The sequence below is a fragment of the Tamandua tetradactyla genome, chromosome 21 (assembly GCF_023851605.1).
Source record: "Tamandua tetradactyla isolate mTamTet1 chromosome 21, mTamTet1.pri, whole genome shotgun sequence".
Classification (NCBI taxonomy): Eukaryota; Metazoa; Chordata; class Mammalia; order Pilosa; family Myrmecophagidae; genus Tamandua; species Tamandua tetradactyla.
In genome coordinates, this window is record NC_135347.1 from 1,678,950 (window position 1) to 1,693,630 (window position 14,681).

At 36.9% G+C, this 14,681-nt stretch overlaps 1 long non-coding RNA gene across 4 annotated transcripts in view; it reads left to right on the plus strand.

Moving 5' to 3' along the window:
- The window catches only part of LOC143665423 (uncharacterized), a 125,330-nt gene that overhangs the window by 20,381 nt on the left and 90,268 nt on the right, over window positions 1-14,681 (plus strand). For all 4 annotated transcript variants that reach the window (XR_013166952.1, XR_013166953.1, XR_013166955.1 and 1 more), the window contains exons 2-4: window positions 6,399-6,550; window positions 8,510-8,955; window positions 10,227-10,343. This is a non-coding gene — a long non-coding RNA (uncharacterized LOC143665423). The remainder of the gene's footprint in view (window positions 1-6,398; window positions 6,551-8,509; window positions 8,956-10,226; window positions 10,344-14,681) is intronic.

Below are 14,681 nucleotides of genomic sequence, written 5' to 3' on the forward strand. Positions count from 1 at the left end.
CCAAGTTTTCTGCATAGTTTTCTCTCATCTCTTTTTCTTTTGGTCATAGCACCACTGGGCAGCTCTCTTCTGATTTGCTTGGTCTCATTCATCATTTCACTTCAGCCCTGACCTGACCCAAATCTCTTTCAAACTTTGGTCCATTACCTTACCCAGAACTGTTGGGCTGAAACCGCCACAGATTTCACATTCTACAACGTGTTTCTTGTTAGCAATTCTACTTCTTGTCCTAGACATCTACACAGCATGATATCTATTACTGCAATTCCATCAAATGAAAATTTGAAACTTAAACAGTTACAATTCATAGCAAGGATAAATATAACTGACATGTTTTAAGTGATACTCCAGAGACAATTTTTGTTAATATAATTGCTCAGTGACCATAGTAATTTTGTAGTCTGGAAAAATGAGAATGTCAGTTAGAACTGGAAATATTAGCGGGCCAAGTTATTATTTTCGTGATTTTTTTTCATATCTGTGTATTCAGGATAAATAATTTGATTTATTTGCAATACATGTTATATGTAATATCAACAATGCTAATTTGTCTGCACTTAGGAATTATCTTGAAGGTTGTTGCATCAGAGATATGTCTGACACAAATAAGTGTCTTAAGGGATTGTGACTTGTTTTATTAAAATGTTTCTTTTCATTCCAACTTCTCCAAGAAAAAGAAAGCTATTCTCACATTAAAAAAAAAAGTCATTGCTATCACATCAGTAACACAAACGGTGCCTAAGAATGTCAAATGGTAAATCCAAGCATATTAATTGCATCATTAAAGTAGCAGTCGGTGCACTGCTGAGATACATTATAATAACAATAACCTTTCTGTTTAATAAGAAGCACTGGCTGTGTGTTACACAGAAGTTGCATACAATGAAGATATCCCATTCCATCACCTCATGGCAGAACTCAATATAGTCAGAGCCATCAAGAGTGACTATTTCCATAAAAATGACATTAAACTATTTGTGTGTGTGTGTGTGCATGTGAGTGTGCGTGTATAGGCGGAATGCCACAATCTGAAAGCCAGATAAACTGCTCCAGAGAAAGCAGAGTTGCTGGGTTACATCTGCTGAAAACAATCTGTGCTGTGTATGCGAGCTCATGTCAGCCCAGTAATTACCACAACTGAGATAAAGCCTGTGCTAAATGTCACCTGCAGCTGACAAGCACAGGAAGCCAAGCACCACTAAATGAATCAATTACTCTGAGAGTGCTTAGCTCTACAGGCAGGGTAAAAACAATTGTCTTGTGTATGAAAGGAAAAAAATGTGTATGTAAAAAGCGACAAAATCGGAAACACATATTCACAATGAAAACCTGACCCCAAATCTCCACTGCCCACTCAGAAGGACGTTAGGTAAGAAGGCTAACAGATGTAATTGGGTTGAAGAAAGAATATTAATGCATTAATGAGCATTTCTGTGAGTCGGGCAGAGCCTTCCACCTTCTACCACAAATTGCTCATTACTCACTGCAATGCAATTTCCCACAGTCTAGAATGATACCCAAAAGACAGCTGCGGTTCATATCAACAGCAACCGACCAATGACACGCTGCAGCAGCTTATTTGTATCTGCATGTAAGACCTATGCTCACAATGTGTATTTTTAAAAATCTTAACTAGCAGGGGATTTACAGGTGTTCTAACAAATATTACTGGCATTCCAGGATTAAACATGTCAGTGTGAAGAAAATGCCCTCTTTCCCTCCTAGTTATTTTCCTCTCTTTATTATCTCTTTGAGAAATCATTTTCTCCCCTTACAACTTCACTTTTAACTGTTTTGTAATGTGATCTGATAACCAAAAGATGCTCCTGACCTTATGACCTAACATTTTCCTGACACCTGAATGGAAAACTTCAGTACCCAGAGAGAGGACCTGAGAGCACTGAACGGTGCCCACCACAAACACTGTTCAAGTCTCACCTTCCAGTGCCGTGGGGGTGAGCTCATTTGTAAATAGGGCCTTCAAAGATCCTGTTTGGATGAGGCCAGATTGAATCAAAGAGGACCTACATTGACTATGGCTGAAGTTCTTGGAAGCAGAGAAATTTCGGGCACACGTAGTCCGTAGAAGTGAGAGAAGGAGAGAGAGAGATCGCCCAGTGACAGAGAGGCAGAGAGAACCACAAGCAGAGCGCTACAGACTTAAGAGAAAACATGGCCCACCAAGACCTCAATGCTGAAGCTTTAGCTTCTAAAACGGTGAGGGTATCATTCCTATTGTTCATGCCCAATTACAGCGTGATACCGTGGGAAGCGCTGAGGACCCAGAGTGAAACGTAAAATCATGTAACTAGAGTGACTATGGCTGGCACTCAGACGGGGATGACATGGGACTTTCTGCAGAGCTTCATCAGAAGGCTTTCATGAGTGCTGCCCCTATCTTGGTGAATTTACCAAGTTTTAGGGTCTTACTCTCAGCAATCTTACTTTTAGAGCACCACAAGTGGATTCAACTTTTGGGATACACTCGCATGAGCTAAGCTCGTGAGACTGATCTAAAAAAGACGAGGGTGCAAAATGAGTATTTGCAATGGTACATTTAAGTACCGAAGGGTCTGGTGCTATCTGAAAAAAGACCACAGGAGCAGCCAAATGTCATCATTTGAAGAGGCTTCATTATGAGTGTAGAATAAGGATCAGGGGAGTTAGTTCAATTGAATGCTTAATTGCATCCTTCTCATCATTGGGATGGTTTTGCCAGTAGGATGGATGTATTAGAAATCTGTTAGCTGTAGCTCCTGTTTTCTCAGTCAGGTTGTGCTTGCCAACAGGACTGGAGACTTCAGCTTATTGATAATCTATCATTTAGTGAACTCTTATTACGTACCAGGCCTTTGTCCTACACACTTCCTGTGCTTCGTCTTATTTATTCTTCAAAAAGATCTGTGGTGAAATTGTGTTATTATTCCAGTTTTAAACATGCCCAAGGTTTCAACATCCAGCAAACACTTAATGTTAATTGACTTGCACAAAGAACATCAGATTTTTTTTAAAAAAAACATTAACAGAAATCTTAGTTTTATCCCAGAATCATCACCCACCCATCAAAAGAATCTTGGGAAAGAGTTTGTCATAGTTTGATCAGGCTGCTGTTTTTGGGAAGTTAAAGTCCAAAAAATCTGTACTTAGCACGGAGAAGAATGGACCACCAGTTTTAGACAAATTTAAAAATTAATAGCAATATGTGATAAATGCGTATCTATTATATTTTAAATATCAGTAATAGTTTTCTATAATTTAAAGAAAGGACCTATAATTTAAACCATAGCCTATGATCAAATCTAGCCTGTCGCTGGTTTTTGTATAGCTTGTGAGCTCAGGATGGTTTCTGTATTTTTAAATGGTGGGCAAAAGCAAGAACGCTATTTCATGGTATGTAGAAATACATACTATATGGGAAATACGAAGAAATTCACATTTCAACATCTATCAGTAAACTTTTATTGAAACACAGCTATGCTCAATTGTTCATGGATTATCTATGAATGTTTTTGTGCTACAATGGGGCAGAGTTAAGTAGCTGTGACAGAGACTGTATGACCCACAGAGTGTAAAATATTTACTAGCTGCTCTTTAAGAAGATGCTTCCCAAGCTCTGATTTAGAGGGATGATAATTTCCAAACCTTTTGTCAGAGTATATGTACAGAGTATCTGATGGTGAGCTCACATTTTAGGTCACATTCCACATTTAGCTTGTTTCTTACTTTTTATTTCTGCTAAAACAAGACAGCCTAATTTATAGGAAATCACTGATATGGTAGCAAGCATTTGATAGATAGGACAGATGGTTACGAATATTTGGATCAAATATGGACTCAAAAATGATGGAGTGATTCTTACCAAAAACTACCTCCAGTGTTTCCTGAAATGCTCAGAATATAAGCAAGAGCTGGAAGGTCGAATATTTCTCTGTGGCAGATGTAATGAGTTGAGCTTTATCCTTATCTTTGGTTGTCGTCTACTTGGGAGTGTATTTGTTATGTTCTCTTTCATTATTTGAATGTAGTTTTGAAAACATGGCCCCAAATTAATTAATTTTAATAAATAATTATAATGAATTAAATTAAATTTTAAATTATAAATAATTTAATTAATTATAAATTAATTTTTGTAATGAGTGAAAACTTATCAAATGATGGGATAGTTGAGCTCTTGGGGATGAAACAATTGGCATCTGTTTGGTCTTAGTTTAAAACCCCTGATATCTTATTTTGAATATTAAAAATTATACTTTTTTAAAGTTTTTTTAATCTATTCAAATATTCATCAGTTTATTGAGATATGCTACTCAAATATGCTGCTTGACATACAAATGGTCTTTATAGACATTGTCTATTGCATGAAGAAGTGTTATCACATCCCTTCTTTCAAAAACCCATGTGAAAACCTTCCCCTCAATTGTCAGGGAAAAGTTCACTTAACTTTTTTGGGAAACGTGTTCTTGTATGCCTAGCCCATTTCTTTACATATCTAAATGATATGTATTAAGTAGATATAGTGTGATTGTATTAATGCATTTTACTATTTCCTTCAACAATCAAATTGAGGCAAATTGTTTTTACCATTTAATATATAATTTCAAGTTATGTAAGTAATAGGTAGCTGCATTATCATTTTAAAAATACTGAAATATTAAGAAATACATTTAAAGCATGCCTTAACTATGATACACGGAACATTCCCTCTCTAGAAGCAACTGTTTAATCAGGTTAAGGTGTAATATAAAATTTCTCAAATTTTATATTAACAAATAGAAATGTTTTTGTTTTATGTATGATTATAATTAACTATTGATTTTTTATATGTATTCTTTTTTTTAGCTTGTTTTGTTTCCGTTCATCAACACGTCTTACTGTTCAATGCTACCAAAGAAATGCCCTATAATATATAATAAATGTCTTATAATATATTGGTAATTTCCCTATTACTTCAGTGCTTTAACCTAAGTCCTCGTTTAATTTCCCTTGTGAACATGATTTCTCTAGTGCTGATACCATAAGCAGATTTGCAGAAGTTTCACACATTTTCAATTTGGATAGGTACTATCAAGTTGGCCTTTAAAATGTTACATGGATTTACTTATAATTATGAGAATGGTATGAGGTATCCATTCCCCATATTCTTGACAATATTGTAACTTTTCCAAAGTAGTAGGTGAAAAATGGCTTCTGTTGTTGTTTTGTTTTTTTGAGAATGTTAAACATCTTTTATATGTTTAATTAATTATTTGAATTTTCTCTACTTTGAATTGTCTACTTTGAATTAATTATTTGAATTTTCTCTACTTTGAATTTTCTCTACTTTGAATGAACAATTGAGCATAGCTGTGTTTCAATAAAAGTTTACTGATAGACGTTGAAATGTGAATTTCTTCGTATTTCCCATATTTTGCCCATTTTTCTATTGGGCTCATTATTCTTTACTTATATATTTTAAATAATTTCAATCATATAGATGGAAAATATTGTCTTCCCAGGCTAGAACTTCCCTTAACTTTAATGACAGTATCTTATGCCAAACAGAAGTTTTAATTTTCTTATCAAATATATCAGTCTTTTCACATTGACTTTTACTATTTGATTCTTGTTTAAGAAGACTTTTCTTAAGTCAAGGTAAAAATACATTTTCCTATATTTCTTTTCCTACCTGATTTTTAAAATATTTTATCCAGTACATCATTTATCCTCAAATTTTAAAATTCTCTCTCACATCCTCTCCTTTAGCTGATGAGCATTTTATTAGTTCACTAATGATTTGAGATAAGGACCTAGCAATTTTTCCAAATTGTTAGCAGATTGCCCTACTATACTTTATTTAGTATTTATTCTTTCCCTCTGATTAGACCTTAAATTTTCAGGTATTCTGCTCTATTGATCTGCTTGTCTATTGCTGGCCAATACCACACCACTTTAAGGCCTTTATAATTATTTTTAGTGTTTCATAATGTGTTTTGTTTGCTGTTATTTTCTTTTTCAAAATTATTTTGGATATCCTTGCACATTTGCTTGTGTGATTGTAGAATTAGCTTATTAAGGCCTATGGAAAGAATTCCTGAAAATTGTACTATGATTTATATGAAATTAAGGGTCAAATTTAATAAAAGTTTATGTATTTTTATAACATTGAATTTTCCCCTCCAAGAAAGCGATACAGCTCATCATCATTCAGATCTTATTTTATGTGATTCAGTAAAATTTTGTGGTTTCCTCATAAAAAAAAAATCTACATTTTTTGTTATATTTATTCCAGCACATTTTATGTTTTGGTCCTACATGGTATGAAATATTTTCTGTTGTATTTTGTTCCTGCTTACTGCTAGTGGTAGTACAAATTTGGATTTTCATGCCAAGCCAATGACCATATACCTTTCTATTTAAAGGAAATTACTTTCTGTGAGCCTGTAGGCTTGGTGTAAATGCAAGTTTGTCCAACTGGATGCTCCCACCAAGAATTTTGATCTTAAGGGAATGAATCAAATTCAAGGAAAATTGAGAATATTCTAAATGAAAGAGAAAAATTCAAGGACCTGTGGTGTGTATGTGTAATGGTGGCTTTCTCAGAGGCACTGCTGTGATTGTTCTGTGTGTGTATGTGTGTGTTTGGTGTGTAACTTCTTTGTGTTCCACCACCTCACCTTCCTTAGCCACTGCTTGCCTTCTAAGCCTCTGTTTTCCAGGCTCTCCATTGCTCCGACAGACTACCTGTTCCCTCATAGGAAATCCCACACCTATCCCAATTATCCAGAGTTTGATCTTGCCATCAACAACATTGGCTCAATAGATTTTGGCACCAAGCAGGGTATGGAGAATCTGGGATTGGTCAACTGCCTTAGGCAGGGCTAAAGTTTTTGAAAATTCTGTCAAATTCAGTGATGTGAATCTGGAAGTCTGGCACTGCCAGTAGTGGCCAAGACGTTAATTAAATTGTAATCAGCAGTCCCTTTGAATGAAGAGCTTATTGTAGTCAGGGTTTTGAGGAAATATGTTGTTGCTGTCATCATTTAACGCTATAGAAGATAAGTGAAATTTAGGAGCATATGGCAAAATAACTACTTGTAATAATGGCACAAAGTTTAAAGAAATAGGACAACCAGACTCAAATGTTGTAATTCCAATTATAAGGGATGCACTGAAAACAAGAGATTTCCCATGACTCTGCCAATAAGAACTATTCATCTTGCAATTTAAAGAGCTAGGGTAACATAAAAAATTAAACTCAAAATTTGATGCTTAGTATATTGCCGAAATATACTGTTACTTGAAGTCACAGCCTCAACAGGTCTTTTCCTTGTATGTTAGAGTATCGATTGGGCAAGAGTGGTTCTCAGTAATTTAGATGGAGATCATTTAAAATAATTGAAGGACTCTCATCCCCTACTGAGCTTTTATTGATCATTTAAGCACAACTCTTCCTTTGTTTGATGAGGGGTGTCCTCCCTTGCTTGAAGATATTTTATAACTCCTTTGTCTATGGGAGTTATACCTTGTAAAATGAGTCCACTTCCCCTTAAGCCTACTTCCATCCAAACAACCAGGCATAAAGGTAGAGTCAAATTCCTGTAGGACCCATGGGCCAACTCTAAGATCAAATCTGTGGCGAAGTGAAAGACTAACAAAAGAATTGGAGAACTTTGGTAATTTATATGCACAAAAATCTAAGGAATATGTGTGACAATGAAGTTTTAGGTTTCACATTCAAGAAGAAACAAAACTTAGTTCAGGTTGAATTTTAATACACATTCACATATAAGAGTTTTAATGAAATAGCTAGCCCAAGTAACTGTTTGCTCTGCTAGCTGACAGCACTAGACTGAACAGTGTCCTGCTCTGAAAGATATTGTCAGAAATCAATTTTTTCTAAAAAGATGCTAAAAACCATGGGTCATTTTATTCATCTGAGGCTAAAACTCTTAACTGAAACCTTTGACTACACATTTCAAGAGTACTTCATGATAAACAACTAATGAAGCTATTGACAAAATGCTTTTGAGAATTTAAATAAAGCACAAGATTAGCCATTACTCTTGGTAAGGAAGAAATTTAGAGAATATTAGCAAAAATTTTGCCATAAAATATAAGATAAATCTATACTTATCTTTATCTAGTCCTCATAAAGTTAAATTTCTAAACCTGTATATGAAAAAGACCAGAGAGATTTTTCTATAATATTTGGATTGTTTTAATAGCCACTTTCCAAAGACTGTTGACATTGATTTATAAACAATTCATACGTATTATAGAAATCTACATGAAGTAAAATGTTTGTTGTAAAGAATGATGTCTCTGCAATTCTTTAACAGAGTAGATTAAATTTGCTCACCAACTTTGTGCTAGTTTACCCACCCAATGTGACTTCCCTGACTTGTTATAATTAATCGAACCAGTTTATGCCAATAAAGTATTCTTTTAATTTTGAAAAGAAAATTGATATGTTGCTCCAATAGATTAGTTTTATAATACCATATAAAATTTTGTTTTTCTACTTTGGCAGATTACACAAGAAAGAATCGTGCAGTTTATTGCATACACCACTTGGTGGACCTTGCAATATTGACCTTCACCAAAGTCTTGATACAGGCATGGATTAGCACCTTTGTAAAGAGCTGTGGTGGCTCTTTTCTCTACTGTTGGAACGCTGATGTAAACTCTGCAATTTAACTGGGCTCCATGATTTCAATGGATGGGGAATATCCAGGAGATGGCAGAGGCCAAGAAACAGCACTTAACTATTAAAAGCAAAGAGTGCCAGTTACCATGGCAAATGGAATGCTTTAAACCACGTGAATCTTCAGTAGTATTTAATCATCATGGGAAGCATAGACGAAATAAATAAACAATTATCTTGGGTCAGCTATTCAGACTGTCAGATTATGTGGCATAGATTTTTTACCTGATTCTACCTTGAGTAGTTCCAGTTGGACCCTCAAACCATCTTAGGTGTTTATCTAGTTACTGAATATATATTTGGAATCACTTTCATAGCAGATGCTTTGGTGCTTTGTGATAACATTGTCTTGGTTCACTTCCATATTTGTTAAAAATATTTCTGCTTCCTACTCTGTTTTCTCTCTTCCTGGGAGATTAATGAAATATAGTGGATAAGTGAAGAAGGTGACTTTTTAAGGAACTTTTGTACTTAAAAAGAGAGAATGCAGTGTATTTGAACACAAATGCAGGGGGTGGATAGACATGAGGGAGGGGTCTTGTGAAAGTCCACTTCTTTTTTCTCAGTGAACTAATAAAATGCTCATCAGCTAAAGGAGAGGATGTGAGAGAGAATTTTAAAATTTGAGGATAAATGAGAATGTATGGAATCATGTAGGAGAGTAAGAGAGTGAATAATTTGGGGAAATACAGCAAAATTGCCAGGCAGCATTATAAGTTCCTTTGAAGTAATCATAAATTAGAAGTAAGTACAGTCAGCATGGTTACGTCTGGGGCATTCATGCATGCATATGTGTTTCCAAGCTAATTCAATGACTTGGGTGCAAGTGTGAAGAAGGCAGAAAATTAAATTTACCTAAGATTTTGTTTTAGCCATGGGAATAAAATAAAGAGTAAAATAAACTAGAAAACTGAGAATGTTATGCTATGGAAGGACAGTTAAGGGCTGATCAGGAATTTGATTTATATATGCAAAAAAATAAGACCCTGAGGGGATGAGGAAAAGGAAAAGCTGGTAGAAGCAGTGTATTGTAGGTACGGATAGGAGAAAAAGATGGTTGTGGTTGTGGTGATTGTTGTGACTGTGACTTGAAAAGACAGGAGAGGCCGGAGAGTGGGAAACTGAAATGAAGAGTTTGGAGTGTTTTTGGTAAATGGCACATACTAGGTTATGATCATGAGGGAGAGGCTGCAGGGCAATATCACTGGGTAAGAAGAGAAGAGGGATTAGGCATGAGAGATTGAAAGGATCGTATGTTTGCCTGTCACAAATACCAGCAATTATGACCAAGGTGACCATACAATTTACTGTCCAAACTGGAACACTTTTGAGAATGAAATGTGGAGCTATTCAAAATTACCCCCAGGATAACAGATGAAATGGAAACCATAATTGTGTAAGAACTGGTAACAGATGGCCAGGAAGCAGTAGATACAATTTTCGTTCAGGTAAAGGGAAGAGTGTGTTGGGTTATCAGAAGAATGCACAATAACAACAGTGGGTAACCTGATGGAGTTAGTCTTAATCTGGTCGTTTCTTTCAGGATGACGGTCTGAGAATGGCCTCATTTGGAAACAGAAGGATAGCTGCCTGTCTTACTTTCAAGTTCAGTGACAAAGTCTGGGGAAGAGGAAACTGCCACCATTTGAAAGGCCGAAGGGTAAGCGGTGCTTTCAGAGAAGAGCTAGGTTTTGTGAGAAATTGCAGGTAATGGAGAAGTGGAAGCAGGCGCAGTAGAGTTTACTTGCAAGTACAGTTGCTTCCATGGATGCAGTGGAAGGTTATTGGCAGTGGGCAGTGGTGGGGAAAGGAGCTTTGGGGTGAGGGTGGGGTGCCTTATGTGTCACAGTAGGAATGACCTGGGACATTTGTTGGGTGGCAATATGAATGTGATAAAGTATTTGATGAGTATTATGGTGGAAGTGGAGGTGCAGAAAGAGTTTGAGAAAAGTCTGAGGCTCCCACTTCTCTCTGGATGACAAAGATGTGGAATCTGGGGAAGATACAGTTTTGCTCCAGCACACACAGCCTCTACCATTTTGCCGTGCCGAAGGTAGCCTGCATCCACTACCCATTCTCATTTTTCCCTAGTCGCTCCAAAAATACCCTGGAAATATATATATATATATATATATATCAGACATTAAAGGAAAGATCCAGGAAGAGGAATCATCTAACCTCACAGAAAAGAAATGAAAATAATCTTTCATGGGTCAAGGACTTGCTCTAAAGTTTTAACCTGCTATGGATTAAGGTTTTTATTTCTACAGAGATCAGATATATTTCAAAAAAAGGTTAAAAGATATTCATTTAATTGCTTTGCAGATGTTAGGGAAAGAATTAGAGGACATATTGAAAAACTGAATGAGTGTCTTTGAGACTTAAATGAAGATGTCAATATAAAATTAAAACATGCAGAAGTAATACACAAAAATCATTTTTCACCAAGTTGGTTGTATATAACTTGTAACAATAATCAGTGTCCGGGAACAGAAGATAGCAGGTCACTTGGCTTCCTTTGTCTCTTTGTCATTAATCATACCACAGTACCGGGGCAGGTAAAATTTCTGGGTGTATTTTGGGAAATATCTTGTGTCTTGAACAAGAACCTGGCTGAGGCTATTGTCTGACTCAGAAGGAGACTTCATTCCTTTGAGAAAAAAAAAAAACAAAAAAACCAAAGCTTAATGCTGATAATGTACTAAGAATCTGGAAGCAAAACCTTTTTCAATATGTAAATATGTGAAAATCGTTTGCTCTTTGTCGCTCTGCTTCTCCCCGTCTTTCATCTCACCCCATGAGACCCCACACATGCATTTACCACTGAAATAACTTGCGCTACAAATACGTGCACTTGGAAAAAATCTGCACGTCTGTGAAAAGCAGTTCCAAATAGAATATTAATGAATTTATTTAAATTTAAAATCCATTTCAGGCCTTGAAAAGCCTTAGGTTTAGTTACTTTTTACTCTGACAGTGACTTTACATATTGTACCAATCAAATGAGGGAATTATTCTCTTTGGTCCTTCGGATGTTTTGAGGAGTAAAGCAGATAAAGGAATGGGGTTTGAGGGATACAGTATAAAACACTTTTTTCCTTGAAGCAAATTATGTATTTAACAAGTGGCGTAATAAACACATATTAATGGACATTTTGAAATACCATTTCCCCTTCTTTTTCCTGGCTGAGCACTAATTATACTTCAAACCTCTCCCAGTTGTCATTTTTTTTTTTCCAGGAGGTGCCTCTCTAAGCCCTAAGAATAGATACTTTTCTTATCATAGCCCTTTGTGTTTTCTTCTTTCGGAGCACTTGTCATCTCATTATTCTGAAACCAAGGCCCTAATCCATTTTTTATATACTCAATCCCGTCTTTTATATGTGGCCTATAAGGAATTTTCAATTCATGTTGGTTTAATTAAAAAGTAGAGAAAAGTTCTTTCACTATTTCCCCTTTTATTTGTACATAGGTCCTCTTTGTCTCATATTGCAATGGCATTTTTGGATGGGAAAATCCTAATGAATCTTACAGACATTGTTCTGCTTACTTTTGAAAGGTAACTCAAGTATTAAATAAACATTAAAAGTCCACAATATTCTTGTGCTAACATCCAGATTGATCCTAAACAAAACAATGACGATACAGAAAGTTTTAAAGATTTTCTTCTTTCCTTCCAGCATCAGAATCCTTTCCAATAGAGTTTTCTTCTCCTTACTATGTATCCATTATGTCGATGTTACTTCCTAGGATCTTATCAAGTCATATTTCCATGAAGATTCTTTCTTTTTCCTTTAAAACTTATTTTGAATGACAGAACAGTTGGAAACAACATAATCAGCGACTTCTGCCTAAAATATTAGTTACTAATAACAAGTGTGAGATGTGGCTCCTGTCTTTTCTTTCACGCTTTGACAAAGCCCTGGCTGTGGATAAACCTCTTTTTCTGTGCCTTCCCTTGAGCAAAAAGTTCCAGCTTAGGAACCACCACAATAAAACAGACAGTTTCCATTATAAGTACATGGACACAAATGGCACCAGTGGTTTTTCAAATGGCCTGGTGATTGTGTACAGGTTCTCTAGAGTATCATGCTTGAGGCAAGGATTGACATGAGGTTCATGATGAACGCAAGTAAGCCCAGATGGTGGGGATATGGAAGACAGGAAGTGAGCGAGAGCAAATGTGAACAGCACAACGTGATTGGTCATGCTTTCTTCTTTTGGAGCACTCATCATCACGCGATACTGAAACTAAGGCCCTAATTCGTTTTTTTTTTTTTTTTTTTTTTTTTTTTAGAAGGAAGGAAGGATAGAAGGAAGGAAGGAAGGAAGAAAGGGAAACATCTTAACATCTTTAAACATTTTCTTGTTTTTATTGTATTCTGTTTCTCCGTTTTTGTTACATGGGCTGGGGCCGGGAATCGAACCGAGGTCCTCCGGCATAGCAGGCAAGCACTTTGCCCGCTGAGCCACCGCGGCCCGCCTCTAATTCGTTTTTTAATGTGCTCAGTCCCATGGGATCCTGCTGCCTGCCTGCTTCTCGGTGAGCTGGGCCATAATACTGCCAACCACTCATGAGGCAGATTGGCTTGGTAGAGGAATGTCTAAGGTTGGACCCTAAGGACTATCTGTATCTTAGAGTAGTCCCTGGAAAAGGGAGAGGAAATGTAACATCCAGTTCTTTACTGTACCCCAGACCCTGTCCATTTTGGGGTGCATTTTCTTGCCTCTTGGTGGATGCTCTGGACTCCAGATGCCTTGCCTTGGAGCATAGCACCTCCCGTGAGGCCAGAAGTAGAGAGGTGGCTTAGCATGGAAAGGCTCAGTGAGGGGCCTGGGGGCAAGGTAGGCATATCGCTCCAACGCAGGATCCACACAGTTAGAATGGCCATGGCCCAACCCTCCCTAAAGAGAGGGATGGAAATATCGAAGGTGATGGTGGAGTTATACAGAGAAGATAGGATTTAACAAATGAATATGAATGCTGAATAAAACAAACACAAAGAATCCACATCTAGGAAGCTTGGCAAAGGCCACAGTAGTGACTACTGCATTGTCTCGGAGAGTGGCAGTCCTTTCGAGAAGAAGCAGTAACTGAAGGAATTTAAGGAGAGTATGATAACATCTTATGTGTCAACTTGCATTAGCTGGACTACATTTTGCAGAATTCAACTTCCATAGCTTTTCCTTTAGGGCATTTTCTCGTGAGGTCTAAAAGGGCAGAAGTGAAGTACCAGTCATGTAATTTCTCACATTTGGAAGGTTGGGGGAATGCTCACATATGTTGTCACATACCTGCTGGCTCCTTTTATTGCATGTGACTGCTTTATTTTCTCGTGTTATATTTTCTTTTACTTTCTCCGCTCCTCGCCAGGTATGTGCTTCCTTCCATGATGAAGGTGCCAAGTTCTCCTAAGGGACACGTCCTTCATCAAGGTTGATTTTAGTCGTTCCTCATGGGTTCCGGTTTGGTCTCGCTCTCCACCACTTTATATGCATCTTCTTTCCCTTTGCCTACCCTCAAGTTCAAACATCAAACACCAGAGTCTTACCAAGATGGTGTAACTAGTGTCTACAACCATGCAAGGTCAAACACCTCCTAGTTATTTCTCTGATTCAATTTGGACTGATGCAGAAAGGGGGGCATGGGTTTTGTACCCTAAAATCTACCACTTACCCCTTCAAGAGCCTCTCATGTCCTCCCTTATAACCAGGCACCATACAGCAATTTGTCCTTATTTTTTTGTTTGTATGGGAATGAAGATGCTCTTGTTCCTCTCCTGAAGAGTCCAGTTGGTCACAGAGACACTATTGAGGCAGTGTTGAATCTTTTTTCTCTCCCCAGGTTGGAGGCAGGATAGTTCTCTGTCTTCCTCTTCATCAGCAGTCTTAGGTAGATCTTACTGGCCTGTACCTTGGGTTTAGGGTTTTCTTAGTGCTCCTGTCCTCCCTCATTTTTGCAGGCAGCCAAACTCTGCCTCCTATCATGGCAGGTCTT